The sequence below is a fragment of the Ammospiza nelsoni genome, chromosome 5 (genome assembly GCF_027579445.1).
Source record: "Ammospiza nelsoni isolate bAmmNel1 chromosome 5, bAmmNel1.pri, whole genome shotgun sequence".
Taxonomy (NCBI): Eukaryota; Metazoa; Chordata; class Aves; order Passeriformes; family Passerellidae; genus Ammospiza; species Ammospiza nelsoni.
The window spans coordinates 20,461,790-20,476,337 of record NC_080637.1 but is presented as its reverse complement, the minus strand read 5'-3'; the positions used below and the strand labels follow the sequence as shown (position 1 = coordinate 20,476,337).

General features: G+C 44.1%; 1 protein-coding gene across 4 annotated transcripts in view; it reads left to right on the top strand.

Annotated features, from left to right (window-relative positions):
- The first annotated feature begins 1,517 nt into the window (after positions 1–1,517).
- PLXNB2 (plexin B2) overlaps positions 1,518–14,548 on the top strand; it is a 251,608-nt gene continuing 238,577 nt past the window's right edge. The window contains exons 1-2 of one of the 4 annotated variants that reach the window (XM_059471795.1): positions 1,518–1,606; positions 11,144–11,246. The gene's annotated coding sequence lies outside the window, so the exon portion shown is untranslated. Of the gene's footprint in view, positions 1,607–1,762; positions 1,999–11,143; positions 11,247–14,548 lie in introns of those variants that run through there. The other 3 variants (XM_059471796.1, XM_059471794.1, XM_059471797.1) reach the window with 3 other exon arrangements.

Here is a 14,548-nt window from a genome sequence, read left to right as displayed (position 1 = left end):
CCAGAGCTGTTCCTTATCTTGCAGTGACTAAGCCCAGTCAGGTGAAGGGCAGGAAGGAAGCCAATAAACAAGGACAAGGGCCTTCTGGTGGAGGTTAGCACAATAAATGGACCAGACTGGCAAAATTCGGCCAGTACAGTCTGCCTCCCCGGGGCAATCCCAAAGGGAAAACCCCACAAAACTCTATATTATGTTTTAACCCACTGTTAAGTCTGCAGTGGCACTTTGCACAGACAGAGTCTGAAAGCCACTTTTAACATCTCTTCCAAAAGTATAACTTTATTCTTGCCCAGGTTTTGGGGCTGATTTGTATTGATTTTTTTATTTGTTGCTGTTTTGAGATGCAAAGGTAACTTTTCAGCCACTTCCTGTTTGGGAAGCATGGCATTTAGACCGGCTGTCTCCTGGTGTTTTAGTAGGGAGCACAACACACACAGCATTTAATGAAGCTGCACTCAAAGTGCTAAGAGCAGTTAATTAATGACTCCTTGAAACATTGCTGGTCCACATTTCACTGATGGAAACTTACAAAGTATAAACATCCTGACCAAACTTACCTGAGCCATTATCCTAAGACATCCCTCCTTTTAATAGATTATCCCTACATTACATGTAGTTGAGACAAGTGTAACATCTGAACGTGGGGATGACGATGCTATAGCACAGTGACGCTGCGCTCACAACAGGTGGGAAGTGAGCTCTGCAAGAACTCTAGAACTCTGTTGATCTGTTTATAGGGGAAGGCATGAAAAATTTGCACACAGGCTTTTTAGCAGAGTGCTTCAGCAGAGAAACAACCTGCAGAAATTGTAATTGCAGAGGATTTACCTAACAGGGATAAACCCTAGAGTACTTCAAGTCCAGAAAAAGTGATGCCAGTGACATATTCCGGGCCCCTCATCGACAAGGGCGTGCGAGAAGGGAGGAAACGTCTGGGCGCTCTGAGACTCTGCTCAGGGGATAAGGGGTGGTCATTGCAATGTTCCTTCACGTTCAGGAGCGTCCTCAGAACACCGCCGGGACACGACAGGTACCCCAAGGCCGTTAGGTACCGACCAGACCCTTTCCCGGCGGTACCGCCGCCCCGCTGGAGAGCGCCGCGGAGCCCAGCGCCGACCCCGGCCGCGGGCAGAGGGGCCCGGCAGCCCCGCCGCTCGCCGCTCTTCACCCCAGGGGCCCACGGGCGGCTGGGGCTCGGTGCTCCCAGCGCCGGAGCTGCAGCCTCCGGCCCGGCCCCGGTACCCTGGTGGGGCTCGGAGCGACCCCGCTTCTCCGGGAGCTCTCGGCCCCGCTTCGCCGGGCTGGCCTCTGCCTGGCTGGCGGGCAAAACAAAGCGGAGACAGGGAAAGGAAAACGGGGAGAAAGTACGGCTCCCGCCGCCTCCCAGCCTTCTGCCTGGATCTCCCTGCATGAGACAGCGCTGCAAGCGAATCCTGACCGGGGGCAGGGGGTGGAGAGAGGAGAAAGAGGACGGACAGAGAGAGGGAGGGAGAAAGGGAGGGAGGGAAGGAGGGACGAACGGGAGCCTCTCTCCTTCCCTGGGCTGGTTTTTTTTCAGTTTCCTGTCTCGCATTGTGCTCACAGCGGATATGTGCTGCGCCTACAGGTGTGTCCCCTCCTCGCAGCTTTTCCCCGGCTCCCAAGCGTAGGCTCCGGCTGTCGGGGGGCGGCGGCGGATCGTGACCGCCATGTGATGATTATTTCTCTTGGGGCGCTTTCTCTCTCCTCTCGCTTTCTGCCTCCTCCTCCCTCGCTCCCCGCCGCTCCCGTCCTTCCTCTCGGAGGTGGCCGCAGCCGCTGCCGCCTTCGCGCTGACTCCGGCTGCGGCGGCGGCGGCGGGGCCCGCCGGGAGCATGGGCGGCCGCCGGGGGCTGCCGTAGCGCCTCTGTCCAGCCCACCGCCACCCACCCGGGCTGCCGGGGCCGCCGCTCCCGCTCGGGCAACTCGGACGGTCCGTGCCCGCGGGCTCCCTCCCGCCGGCGCCTGCACCTGTTGAAGGTAACGCAGCTCCGGCGCTGCCGCCGCGGGATGGGCGCGGAGGGGAGGGGGGAAGGCGGATTCCTCGGCGACTTCCCCCTGTCTCCCCCAGCTCGGGAGCTGCTGAGTTGTGGGTAGAGCAGCTTCTCTCCTCCTCGGTCTGCGGGGCCGGGAGTAAGCGGCGAGGGCCGGGGCTGATGGGGCTTTCTGCCGCGCTGCCCGTGACCAGATGGTTTTGGTTAAGGGGCTCCCGGGCGGCGGCTCTGGACTCGGAGCGCCTTTCTCAGCCGCCGTGCAGGGCGGGGAGGTGGGGGAGGCGCGGGCAATGGACTCCTCCCGAGCGGCGGCCGGGGTGCGCCGGTGTCCGGCGAGCTCCCTCCCTCCCTCCCTCCCTCCCTCCGCCCCGCTCGCTGCGGGCTGGCCGCTCTCCCCGGGAGTTTCGCAACCCCGCAGGGCCGGGGTCAGCAGCCCCGCTGTCGCGGCTGGCACTGGCCCGGCGCCCGCCCCGCGCTCCGCCTGCGCACCGCCGACTCGGGAACCCGTTTGGGATTTTCCTGCAAACGCGTTTTGTCTCTTTGCAGAGGCAGCTTTAAACTTTCTTTCCAAACTGTTAATTAGATACACTGTACTTTGCTCATGTTCCGTGGAGGCGAATGGGAGTGCGAGGCTGGGAAGGCTTGTGACTCAAAGCATAGTTATTCGGGAGGTGCGGAACATCTTTGCGTGCCCCGTTCAGATGGGCTGTACCTGTAATTTGTGACTTTGCCTTCTCCGAGACTTCGTCGGTTTGGTGGCATCGGGAGGCAGAAGGGATCTTTAGCACTTTGGGTCCTTTCGAGCTTAATCAGACACTCGGGTGAATATACAAAGGAGGAAGTGTAAGTTCATCGCCCCTCTGAAATCTGATGGAAAGTAACATTGCTTTTGTCCACGAGTTACAGCACTATGGTCCTGTCCTTATTGCTGAGCTCGTCATCAAATGATAACTTGCTCATGAGAGAACTTATGCTTTTGCAACGAAGGCTGTTACCTTGAATGTGATGATGAGCTTATTGAACACCAGAGGGAACTCTGAATAGGTAATTCATTCAAGGGAGATATATGCTTATTTTACTGTTTATGTTCTCATTACAATGGAATCTAGGAGGAAGCAAAGGTTGGTAAGTAATAGGCTGCTGGTATGTACCTAGGATTGACTTCAGTTTTCTTAACAGTTTTTTTCAGAAGACATCAATTCTAAATTTGGGCTGAAAATTTTTTTTTTTCCTTTCTTCCCCCTCCCCAAAGCTTGAAGTATGCAACTGGTCTTGCAACAGCTATGTACCATGCTATAGGCAAATCAGCTGGGAGACCTGTTCACTGTTTGCTAGGGAGTGAGATTATAAATGCATGTTGGGCTGATGCTTAATGCCCTGCCTGCTTGTCAGGTTGTGAGACAGATCCAGCACACCTGGGCACGGGGGCTGCTGCCTGCAATTGATGTGCCAGAATAGAACATGCTTCCAGCCAAAACAAAAGCGAGGAAGGAAGGAAGGAAGTCTACTTCCAAGCCTAGCATGGCTTGTCCTCCTTACCTAGAACACTTGTGGATCTAGAACCTAGTCTGATTGCTTGTGAAGTAGAAAACAGTCTTTCTTAAAATATATGACTTAAATAAATACAGAAACTAAATAGTGTCAATGTTTGGGAAAGGAGTTTGAATGGTGGCTTCTGGTACCAAAAGCTGTATAAATCATCTGAGATTATTGTAAGAAGCTAGGGTCAACCCATCAAAATGTGATACTGTATTTTGTAGTAACATGAACCCCCAAAATGTGCAACTGAAGCTTTGGATGCTTGTGATAGTCTGTTACAACAGTGTTGATAACCAGGCTTCTTTGATACTCCTGGATTGTCAACGATGGGAAGGGTAGCACGATAAATACACTTGTGACTCTGACTTTTGCTCCAGAAGCTTATGCATTCAGCTGTTCATCCTGTCCCTTTGCCAGAGATTACTCTACCATTCAGGGCTATGTTCTATTGAACTTTGAATCTGCCAGATTCAAGATAGGCATATGAATGTAAACTGTATTTTATGGCTGTTCAGGTTAGTGTTGTGAAGTCTGGTAGCATGAGTCTCCTGTATATCTCTCTGCTGTGACAGAGGGACAAAGCAAACAGTTGGGGTTGGCTGAATTGAGCTGTATTTGTGACCCACATCTAATTTCTTATGAAATGGTAGGTGTGAGTCCAGTGACCTACCTTGTACCAGAACTTGGTGGGCAGAGGTGGTGGGGAGGCAGCTCTGCACGAGGAGAGGCTGTGTGACCTTCTTCACAGGTTGGTCAGCAGCACACAAGGTCTGGGTTTCAGAAGGATGCAGTCGATGGTGCACCCAATCAGCCCTTAATTCCTCTCCTCCTTCATCCATTCTAGCAATCTGAAAGTGATCCAAGTTTTTTTGTTCTTTTATCTAAGCCTTTCTTTGTTCATCTGACTTGAGAACTTGTTATGTAAAATATTCTCACTACACTACTCTGCCTGAATTTTCTACAGATGATATTGGAAGTTGGATAAAGGCTTTGTATAGCTTTATAAAATTGGGAGTTGTTTGCCTTGCATGCAGAAGATCACGAAGGACAAATTACATTTTGAAGGGACATCTCTTCATGAATGCCTATTAAGAACAAAAAAATTCCACTTTATTGTTGCAAACGGGTTTGGATTCTGGCTCAGTTTTGAGAAAAAGATTTGTGCATTATTTATTTATTTTTATGAAGATTAAATACTAAGTGTTTATATTTCTGTAATGGCTAGATTTTGGAAATTTTCATATACTTTTAAATTATTTATTATATGAAGCACTGAATGAAGATGTTTGTTACACTGGTGTCACATTCAGAATATTGAATTACAATTGTAAAATTAAGGTAACAAGCCTAAATTGGAGTTTGCAACTTTAAGCTCTTGCCAGCAAGCAGTTAATGGCAACATTAACTGCTAGAAAAGTAATTGCTACCGTTCTTTTACTGTCATTTTGTTCTCACTCCCCTCCAGTCAGCCTGTTCCATGGAGATATCATGAATATTCACCGAAATAGCTTGGCATTGTCACTTATGCAATTTCTCATCAGATCCAATGTGTTGATGAGCTAATGTGCACTTGATTAAATGTACTTGATTTATGCAAACAAAAACTCTAGGTCCTTCTTGAAGTAAAGTTAGCACCTGCACAGCTATTAGTGAGATGAGAGTCTAAATAATTATGATGAAATTAAGTAAACAAACAACCTCGATGTGGTATTCCTCCTACTCCTTCACTTTTACCTTTTTTCTCAACTCAGTAGTGGATATTTATTTTGGCTTTCCTTGTAGGTTTTCTTATGCACCATAGAAAATTGTAAAGCTCAGCTTATAGTGGAGGGTCTATTTAAATGGCTTCTAGTAGAGAAAGAAACCCCAAAAATCAAGAAAAAAGAGTATTATTAGCTGTAATAAGGCCAGGGGTAACTAGGATTAGTGGAGTATTACCTAAAGAGTTTTGTTTAAATATGAGTCTAACTTGGATTTGACATTGGTCAGTTAATCCTTGTTGAAAATAAAATAAAATCATATAGCCCAAGTAGTTGAGGGGATGTCTGTTGTAAGAAAAAACAGTATTTTGAAAGTAAGTGGTTTAGCCTCTTACTTTTTAATTGATCAAACACATTTAGAAATAAAGAGTTGAAAACATTTTATTTAACCATCTGTGGTTAATGGTACAAAAAGCTCTCTGTCTATAAAACTGATCAAATCTGGCTACAAAAAGGGGCCTGGAGTCCTTGCCCTCTGCTGCTCTGGAGGCAGCGGAGGATGGATGGAGGAAGGAGAGGACACATATTTGCCCAACCCTCGTGCAACTAGACCATACTGGAAAGCTGTTCAGGGGATCTTGTGGACCTGGGGCTTACTTTCTTTAGGCAGATAGTAATTTAGTTATCTGTTAAAATCAAGTATTTCTGTTTCTGTCTCTGCAGTTGTATCTCTGCAAATATATAACTTTTGGAGCTCTCTGAATTTCCATCTCAGGTAGTTGAGTGAAGACTTCTCGTTGTAATGTCTAAAAGTATCTGTGCTTAATAAATGTTACTAGTAATTATTAAAAAAAATCTCAGCCTCAATGTGATGGTCAGCCCCTGCCCCACTGCTCAGCTTTACATGACCATAATGCAGGACAGAGTTTGCCCTCAGGAGTGTGTCAGCAGAGCTGTGGTCACCAGCCACGTGCTTGTAGGGACACTTGGTTTCTCTTTGGAATTCAGCTCCTGGGCGCTGGCGCCAGCACGGATTGATGATTAGCACCATGCTGAGTTCCCCAGGCTCGTCAGCCTCAGTACTCATCAGGGTTCAGAGTCCACCTGGCACCTTCTGAAACACTTCTGGCCTTGCTCCACCTTTATAGTTAGCTTCCAAGTTTCTGCCTTTGTAGTTTCACTTTTGACATGCCCCTGATCAAAAAGCTTTGTAATCCTGCAAACAAGTCAATTTAGTAGTTGATTTATTCAATCAAAGTGTGTCCTCAAGAAGTTAGTTATCCAACTAAAACCTTATTCCTAGTGTTTCACTTGTTTGCTTGTTAACTGGCATCACTAGTTTAAGGCCACAAGTAAAAAGTGAAGGCAGTCAGTGTTCCTGATTTACCTCTGGGCCCAGGAAGACCATGGCACAGATCCTCCTGGGAGCTATGTGAATGCATATGGAAGAGAAGGAGGTGGTTTGTGACAGGCAAAATGGCTTCAGCATGGGCAAACTGTGCCTGACAAACTTGATAAGATTCTATGACCTGGGTTACAGTGTTGGTGGATAAAGGAAGAGCACCCAGTATCATTTGCCTGGACTTGTGCAAAGTTTGACATTGTCCCACATGGTATGGTTGTCTGAACTGGAGAGACATGGATTTGATAGATGGTCCGCTCAGCAGATAAGGGATTGGCTGGAGGGTTGTACTCAAAGAGTAGCAGTGAATGGCATGATGTCCAAGTGGAGACCAGTGGTGTTCCTCAGGGATCAATATGGAAACCAGCACTTTTAAACATCTTTGCTGGTGACATGGATAGAGGGATTGAGTGCACCCTAAGCAAGTTTCCCAGTGACACCAAGCTGTGGAGTGCAGACATGCTGGAGGGAAGCAATGCCACCCTGAGGAACCTGGACAGGCTTGAGAGGAGGCCCTGTGCAAACCTCATGAATTTCTGCAAGGCCAAGTGCAGGGTCCTGCCCCTGGATTGGGGAAATCCCAAACACAAGTACAGGCTGGTGGAGAATGAATTGATAGCAGCCCCAAGGAGGAGAACTTGGGGGCTGTTGGTTAACAAGAAAGTCAACATGACCCAGCAATGCAGACTCACAGCCCAGAAAGCCAAACCTGTTCTGGGCTGTATCACAGAAGCCTGGCCAGCAGCTTGACAGCAACATAAAATGGTTGTGGCACTGTTGGAGTAGTCCAGAGGAGGGCCATGAAGATGATGAAAAGGATAAAGCACCTCTCCTGTGAAGACAGGCTGAGAAGGTTAGGGGTGTTCTGCCTGGAAAAGAGAAGGCTTTGGGATGATCTCACTGCCTTTCCAGTACCTGAAGGAAACTAACAGGAAAGATAGGGCAAGGCTATTTACAAAAGCATGTAGTGACAGGACAAGGAGGGATGGGTTCAAATTGAAAGAGAGTAGCTTAGGTTAGCTATTAGGAAAAAATCTGTAGTGTGAAGGTGGTGAGGCACTGGAACAGGTTGTGCAGGGAAGCTATGAGTGAATGCCCCATCCCTGGACACATTCAAGGTGAGGTTGGATGGGACTTTGAGCAGCCTAATCTAGTGGAAGGTATCCAGGGGTGCTGGAATGAGATGATCTTTGAGGTCCCTTCCAACCCAAACCTTTCTGTGATTCTATGATCTACGTCATTTGCAGTGAATGGCTTTGGTGTTAGTTGACAATCGCAGTTATCTTTATGTTGCAGATGTCATTCTTTCTGCCTTCTCAATCCTACAATAATACAGGAAGCTGTAGAAAAACTTTGCCCCTAAAATATCCTAATTATGTGCTGGACTTTCAAGCAGACCCATAAAAACTACTCTTCCAGATTAGGTACATGGAAACTGCCTGTAAACAGCACGATTTTAAATAAAAATCCATGAGATGTTTAGCACTTAAACTGAATTTTTCCAGAACTTAATTTTTTATAACAAGGTATGTTCATGCTAATTGCTGAACAGACTTGACTAGCATATTTCTAGTTAAACTGGATTAGCATCAGGTTTATGAGAGTGTCCTTCAATCCAAGTCAACATGCAGACCTCTGCATGTTGACTTGGATTGAAGGACACTCTCATAAACCTGATGCTAATCTTGCTGTATCTAGAGGAATTATTAATGTGATAGCTCTGTGTCTTAGAGAAGGAATGCAGAAAGCTTAATGTTCTGCCTATACTTACTGACTGTGTTTTAAATATGTAAAAATGTGAGGAGGAACTCCTCACATCTTTTTCTCCAGGCCTCTTGTTTATCTTCTAGATAGTTTAAGAAGAGATAGTATCTCTTTCTGACATCTAAGAGTTGTATATAAAGAAGATCTAGCTCTTACATTGCTATGGGCATCACTGTTTAGAATTTTTGAAGGACCAGTTTTTTAACCAACATTTGGCCTGTAGGAAAATTGTTATTGGTCAAATGTATTCAGCCACAGGGAGAAAGCAGAAGGCAGAAAATATAAACCAAATTGATCTGGTAAAAAGGGTGCAACTGAAATACAAGGTGAAGTTTACCATCCTGAATCAGGACAAGTTAGTAATCTTTTGCTGGGGTTTAAACTAGGCCTGCAAAGCAAATGAAAGCTTCTTTTTTCCTGAAGATACAGGGCACATGGCATGGTTAGTAGTAGACGGGTATGATTTCCTTCAGCTTGTATTAGTTAGTTTCCATTTAATAGACATGATTATGTCATGCTCATTGCAGCTGGAAGTCCAAAATATGCAACATCTCTCTTAAATATATCAGTAGGCCACTCATTTGGCCTTTCTTAGTGTGTTGTCAAGTGTGTGTTGAACTTACATGCTATCTTCATTTAATCAGTTTGGGACAAATTGGTATAAACTTAATGTTGGGCCTGTTGAATTGTAGGGCAATAAAAGCAGTAATTTGACCTCTTCTATTTCCAGTCTTGTGTGATTAAGTAGTTTAAAAGCTGTGAAAATTTTTTCTGTGCAGTTTTGATACACATCATCAGCAACTGGAACTTTTCCCTCATGAACTAACAGCTCATGTAGACTGTAGTTGTGGTTATGATGTGTGCACATCTCCCATATGGGTACATGTGGGTGACTTTGAGGTTTTCTTTTCCCCCACATATGTCAAATGGCAGTGGTTTTGTCTGAAAAGCTTCTGCACAGGCAGAAAGTGTCTTTGTGAGTACTTTTAAGTGTCTTTGCAAGTACTTTTAAGAAGTTTTTCAAGAGTCAGTAACTCTGCAGCCACAAAGCTGGCTTTATGGCTCAGATTATGCATGTGCTGTGTGGTCCAGGTGTTGTCACCTTCTGCCTACCCAGGCTGTTGAGATGAAAAACCAAAAGACTTTATTTGCCTTGGCAATCCTGGGTCCAAAGTGGTGGTATGAGTTTATGTATTAGTAGGTTGGATAGAACTCCAGAGAGGTGACATCTTTGTTTATTAACAGATGACTTCTTGGTTTGACATTTAACTGGGGGAAGATCTGCAAGCATTTCACAGTCCATTGTGCATTTAATTTGTTATTTGGTAGCATTGATAAAAATGCAGGGCAATATCTTTGAAATTATTTGATTGAGGGGTTTTTCTTTGATTTTGGGTTTTGTTTGGGGTTTTTTGAGCTTGTCATCTATAGGTTAGCATCAGCGGAACAGTCAAGTCCCACAACTGTTTGAACATTTCACTTGGCTATTGCTCATGAGCCAAACAAAATCTGGGACTAAAGCATATCTTAACTTGAAAATTCTGAGAAAAAAAGAATCCATCTTTAAGAATTTGTTCCCATTTGCTTTTGCCTTTTCAGAATTTCATCTTGTTTCTAACAAGAGCCTTTTATTGTTTTGAATTGCATCTGTTCATGCCTTTTAAGTTTTCTTATGGCTGTATTAAAGACTTTTTGTTGCTGATAAATTTTTTTCCTTAAAGATGATCAAGTAAACTGTCAGTTGTCTGGGTGGCTTATCAAAAGGACTGAATCTTTAAATCTGATTATACATAATGCTTTTTACCTCCCCTCAGATGCTAATTGCTTTTGTAGCTCTACTTTGCATGTTCTATAATTTTCAACATCTCTTTTTGAGCATCAGTCATGGAACTGGGCAGAGTATTTTAGTGGCATTCTTGCCCCATGCTACCCCAATCATTATTTCCATTCACTCTCATATCTTTGAACCCAGGAGCCACCTTAGCCCTTCTAATAACAGCAGAAGCTCTGAATGTGATGCTTAGCTGTGAGGCTGTGTTGACCTCATCCCTTTTGCTCTCCTTGCTTCAGAGGTCACAGTTCTCTGATCTGCAAACCTTACCTGCATCCCTTGTTACTAGATACATATCTGCATTCAGGTATCTTAAGATTGTTTTGGTTGGAATGAGCACAGCTTGACAAGTAATTGTGTTAACTCTGTGATTTGCCTTCTGTTTTTATTACTAAACCATATAATCTCTTAATTTTACCATAAAGAACTTGCTTATTTCCAGGTAGCTAATAAAACACTTAGTAATGTAAAGCAAAATTCCAGTAATTTTGAACTGCAAAAGAAGCATTACAGTTGCATTGTGATGTTACTCACTAATGACAGCTTTTGAGATCCTGAAGTTAACTAATTTTTACATATTTGTCCTATATGTTTTGACATCCTGTTTTTAAAATCCCAGTGATTTGATAAATCTTGCTTATGTCACATCTTTAAGCCTTCAGTTGCTGAAAAAGCCTTCAATGTGATATACAATCAATAGATTTCACCATGTTTCACTCTTATAAAGATAAAAATGAGGAACTTTCTGCAATGTCTTGAGATGCCAGCTGCAAAATGATTCCTTGCTTAGGATGCCTTTAGACCCCCTGAGTGAGCTCTTTATGTTTGATTGTGCATATTGCCTAGTCCTTTGTTTTATGTGTTCTCTGAGGCATCTGTTCTGTGTCTCTTCCAGCAGGAACAAGAACACATCAAAAGGCATTTCACCCTGGACCCTATTTGCACAGAAGCCTGAGCCCCAAGAAGTCCCTTTGACCAGCAACGCTTGTGCTGCTCAGGTGGGCTAAGAACTCTTTTGGAGTGAGGGTTTTGGGTTTACCCCCATTTTTTCTTCCAAAGAGTCGTGCTGCTTGCTTGAGAAAGAGGAGTTTCTTGTGTAGGGCGCTGCAGTGCGTTTGGCTTGGTGCACTGAGATGAGAGATGTCTGTGTGGGATGGATGTGCTTTAGGGTTTAAGTTGAAATATCACAGCCTCAAATTTACTGTAATAATCTGGCATGAAAATGCACTTACTTTGTCCTGGATGCTGTCTGATTCAATAGTGATTTTTATGCATAGTTTTGTATCTCCTGGACCTGTAGTGTAAAAGGATATTAAGCAGCTTGTGGGTGTGAGTCATCTCAAAGTTAACTTAGTTATCAAAACATAGTATCTCAATTGCTCAGAGTAACACTTTCCACTTCACTTTTGCAATGTTTTGCTTGTTGCCACTGTTGAAATTTAAATGTCTATTTACTTTTCCCAGTTGTAGCAGTTAGTTATTCTCTTTTAATTTTGATCCTGATGCCTGTAAAATGACTAAATGTAAACAGCATTCTTGAAACTAAACTCTTCATGCTATTTTCTCCTGCTGATAATTTCAAGAGGCAGACTGTGTTTTCTGTTGTCTGTGGCTTAATTAATCTACTTGAATTATACTTGAACAGGAACTCTGATACCAGAAGAGGGTTTAGCAACCTTGGAAGTTAGGAACTTATGAATGAGGCAGTGCTGAAGAGTTACTTTATGTTATTATTTTGCTTGTTGGAAAAAGAAGGTGTTTGTAAACTCGTGGCCAGAAGTGGCTACATACTTGCTTCCTTTCCCTCCCTCTTAGAGACTTTTCTGCTTTCTCAGGCCTTTCACGTGTAATAACTTGGCATGGATAGGCAGGTCTCTGTCCCAAGCTGAGATGTTCCAACACCATGCCAGTAATTCAGTGGCATCAGTCAGATGAAACTGGCATACTTACTGGAATACCACAAGTCTGGGCTGCTTTGTGAGTAGGTTTGGTGCCCAGACTACCATCTATGCAAGCCACTGTATGCATGGGGTCCTGTAGGTTTCCTGACTGGGAACTTCAGCATGGTGGTTTTGCTGCTGTCTTTAGCAAGCAATTTAATTTCTCTGTGATTTTTGTGGTGTGTTTTGTTTTGTTGTGGGGGGGGGGGGGGGTGTGTGGGTGGGTGTTGGTTTTGTTGTTGGTTTGTTTTTTTTTTTTTCATTGCTTCACTTTGGGGTATTTTGGGAAATCTGTAGAGAAAAGTACAATTTGGTGGTATTTTTGTCAAGTATAAGTAGGGCAAGTAGATGCTGCAGCATTCCTTCTTGACCAGAAAGGATGGGGACCTGCTAATTCTCTTAAATTATCCCATGTTGCTTTCCCAAAAGCCCCTATGCAAAAGTAAACCTTGCATCCCCAGATTTCCTGGCTTGAGGAAAGCCTCCTCCAAAGCACTTTCACATCGTGCTCTCTGTATCCATGAGATGGCTTGGCAGGAAGGAGCATTTTTGTTCCAAGTGGGTTAGCAGCAGGCATAGACCATCATTCAATGATATGAAATCTTCAGTGGCAGCTCTGCTGTAAGTAGTTCCTGCCTTCACTGGCCAGTACCTGCTTGGTTGTGCTGTTTTGTGGAGCTGTGCTGTGGGCTGGACAGGAGAGCTGATCTAGCATTAGACTGTATTTTATGTAGTTGTTATGTGGCTTTGAAAAAAAGTATTCAGACATTTCCCTTCGTCTCTGCTGTATTTCAGAGCATGGCTGTGCAAATGCATGATAATTTGCAATGTTGGACTGAGAAGCTGGAAGGCAATCCCCACACCCCATCCCATCAAAAAAAAAAAAAAAAAAAAAGGAAGAAGAGGATTCAAGACTTGCTTAAAGTGATTTCATTGCCAAGTTCTTTGTGTTATCAAGCCCCGCCTGTGTCTGTAGCTCTCTTCCCTTCCTGCCGGTCCCATCCTGGGTGGCCCCATTAGTCAGGGAAGAAGAGGCTTTTGCAAACTGAGTGAGGGTGTTGAGTTTGTACTTTCAATAGCAACCATGCTCCCGTGTAGCTGTTCTTTCATTTCAAATAATATGAGGTGGCTTTAAACTAAATACAGCCCTTTTACATAGATCTGGCTGGTGCCCTTATTCTCTCTGGGTGCTCTAAATATTGTGTCCCTGTGCACTTGGTGAGGAAACTTTTTTGGTGTCAGTTTTCTTTCTCAGCTGATGACCTCCAGTGCACTGCTAGCACTCTCCTGAAGCATTAACCATGCACAGAGTCACTTCCTTTCCCCTCTTACTTCAGTTTAAAAGACTTTGCTCTTGAATCTTGTAAATGGGGTGATAATTTCAAAGCAAACAGCTTCCAGTCCTTTCTTGCCAACTTTTGCCCACAAGGTATGCAAAGTAAACAGAGCAGTTAGGAAATTAGTTATGTGCTTTCCCTCCTAGTGCAAGGCATCCCAGGATGGTTCCTAGCCCTCTAAGTAATGAATAAAGGGAGAGATGGAGAAGTGGCCTGCCCGAGTTGCATTTTAATGTATGGAGCCATTTCACAGATCATTCATATTTTACAAGCTTTAGGAAAACCTTGTAAAATGTTAGGCTTTAAAAAATCTCTACTATTCATATATTGAACATAAAAGTGTTTTATTGCTTGCAGCAGAGAAAGAAAACTGAAATACCTAGGATGGGCTAAAAGAAATACAGAGAATTTTCTTCACATGTTAAAAAATAGCTTTCAAGCAGACTTCACCTAAATACAAGGAAGATTCTTACCTCTGGCAGGCTTTTGGGGGGAGCTTAGAAGGATTTTTCAGCGCTACTATGATATTTATAGGTTTGATTTGGAAACTGAATCTGGATTCTATAATGGTGGGTATGCAGCAGTTATAGGGTACAATACCTGTAACAGGATATACAGATGCCATTTTGGTGCATTTATTAAAAGGAGACAAGTCTAGGCAACTATTAAAAAATGTGACATTGAAAAAGTTGATAAATAAATTGTTAATGCTTAATATATTTAGCTCCATCCTAGGTATTGAACAGTCTTTACTAATTGACTTATAGGAAAATTTGTTAAATGTGAAAATTAGACATAAGATTATCTACTGAGAGGCTTAGCTACAAGGTGATGGTGAGGCTGAAAAGGGGAAAAACCATTATGTGATCTCCTCCAAATGAGATAGGGCAGGTCCCAAGAGTACAAGGCCTGCAGGAATTCAAATCAGCAGTTGAGTTATAGTCTGAGGCCATGAGCACAAACACAACTTCCATTTTATGCTCATGCATGTGGCAGCACAAGTAGGAAGCTGGAGTTCTCCTG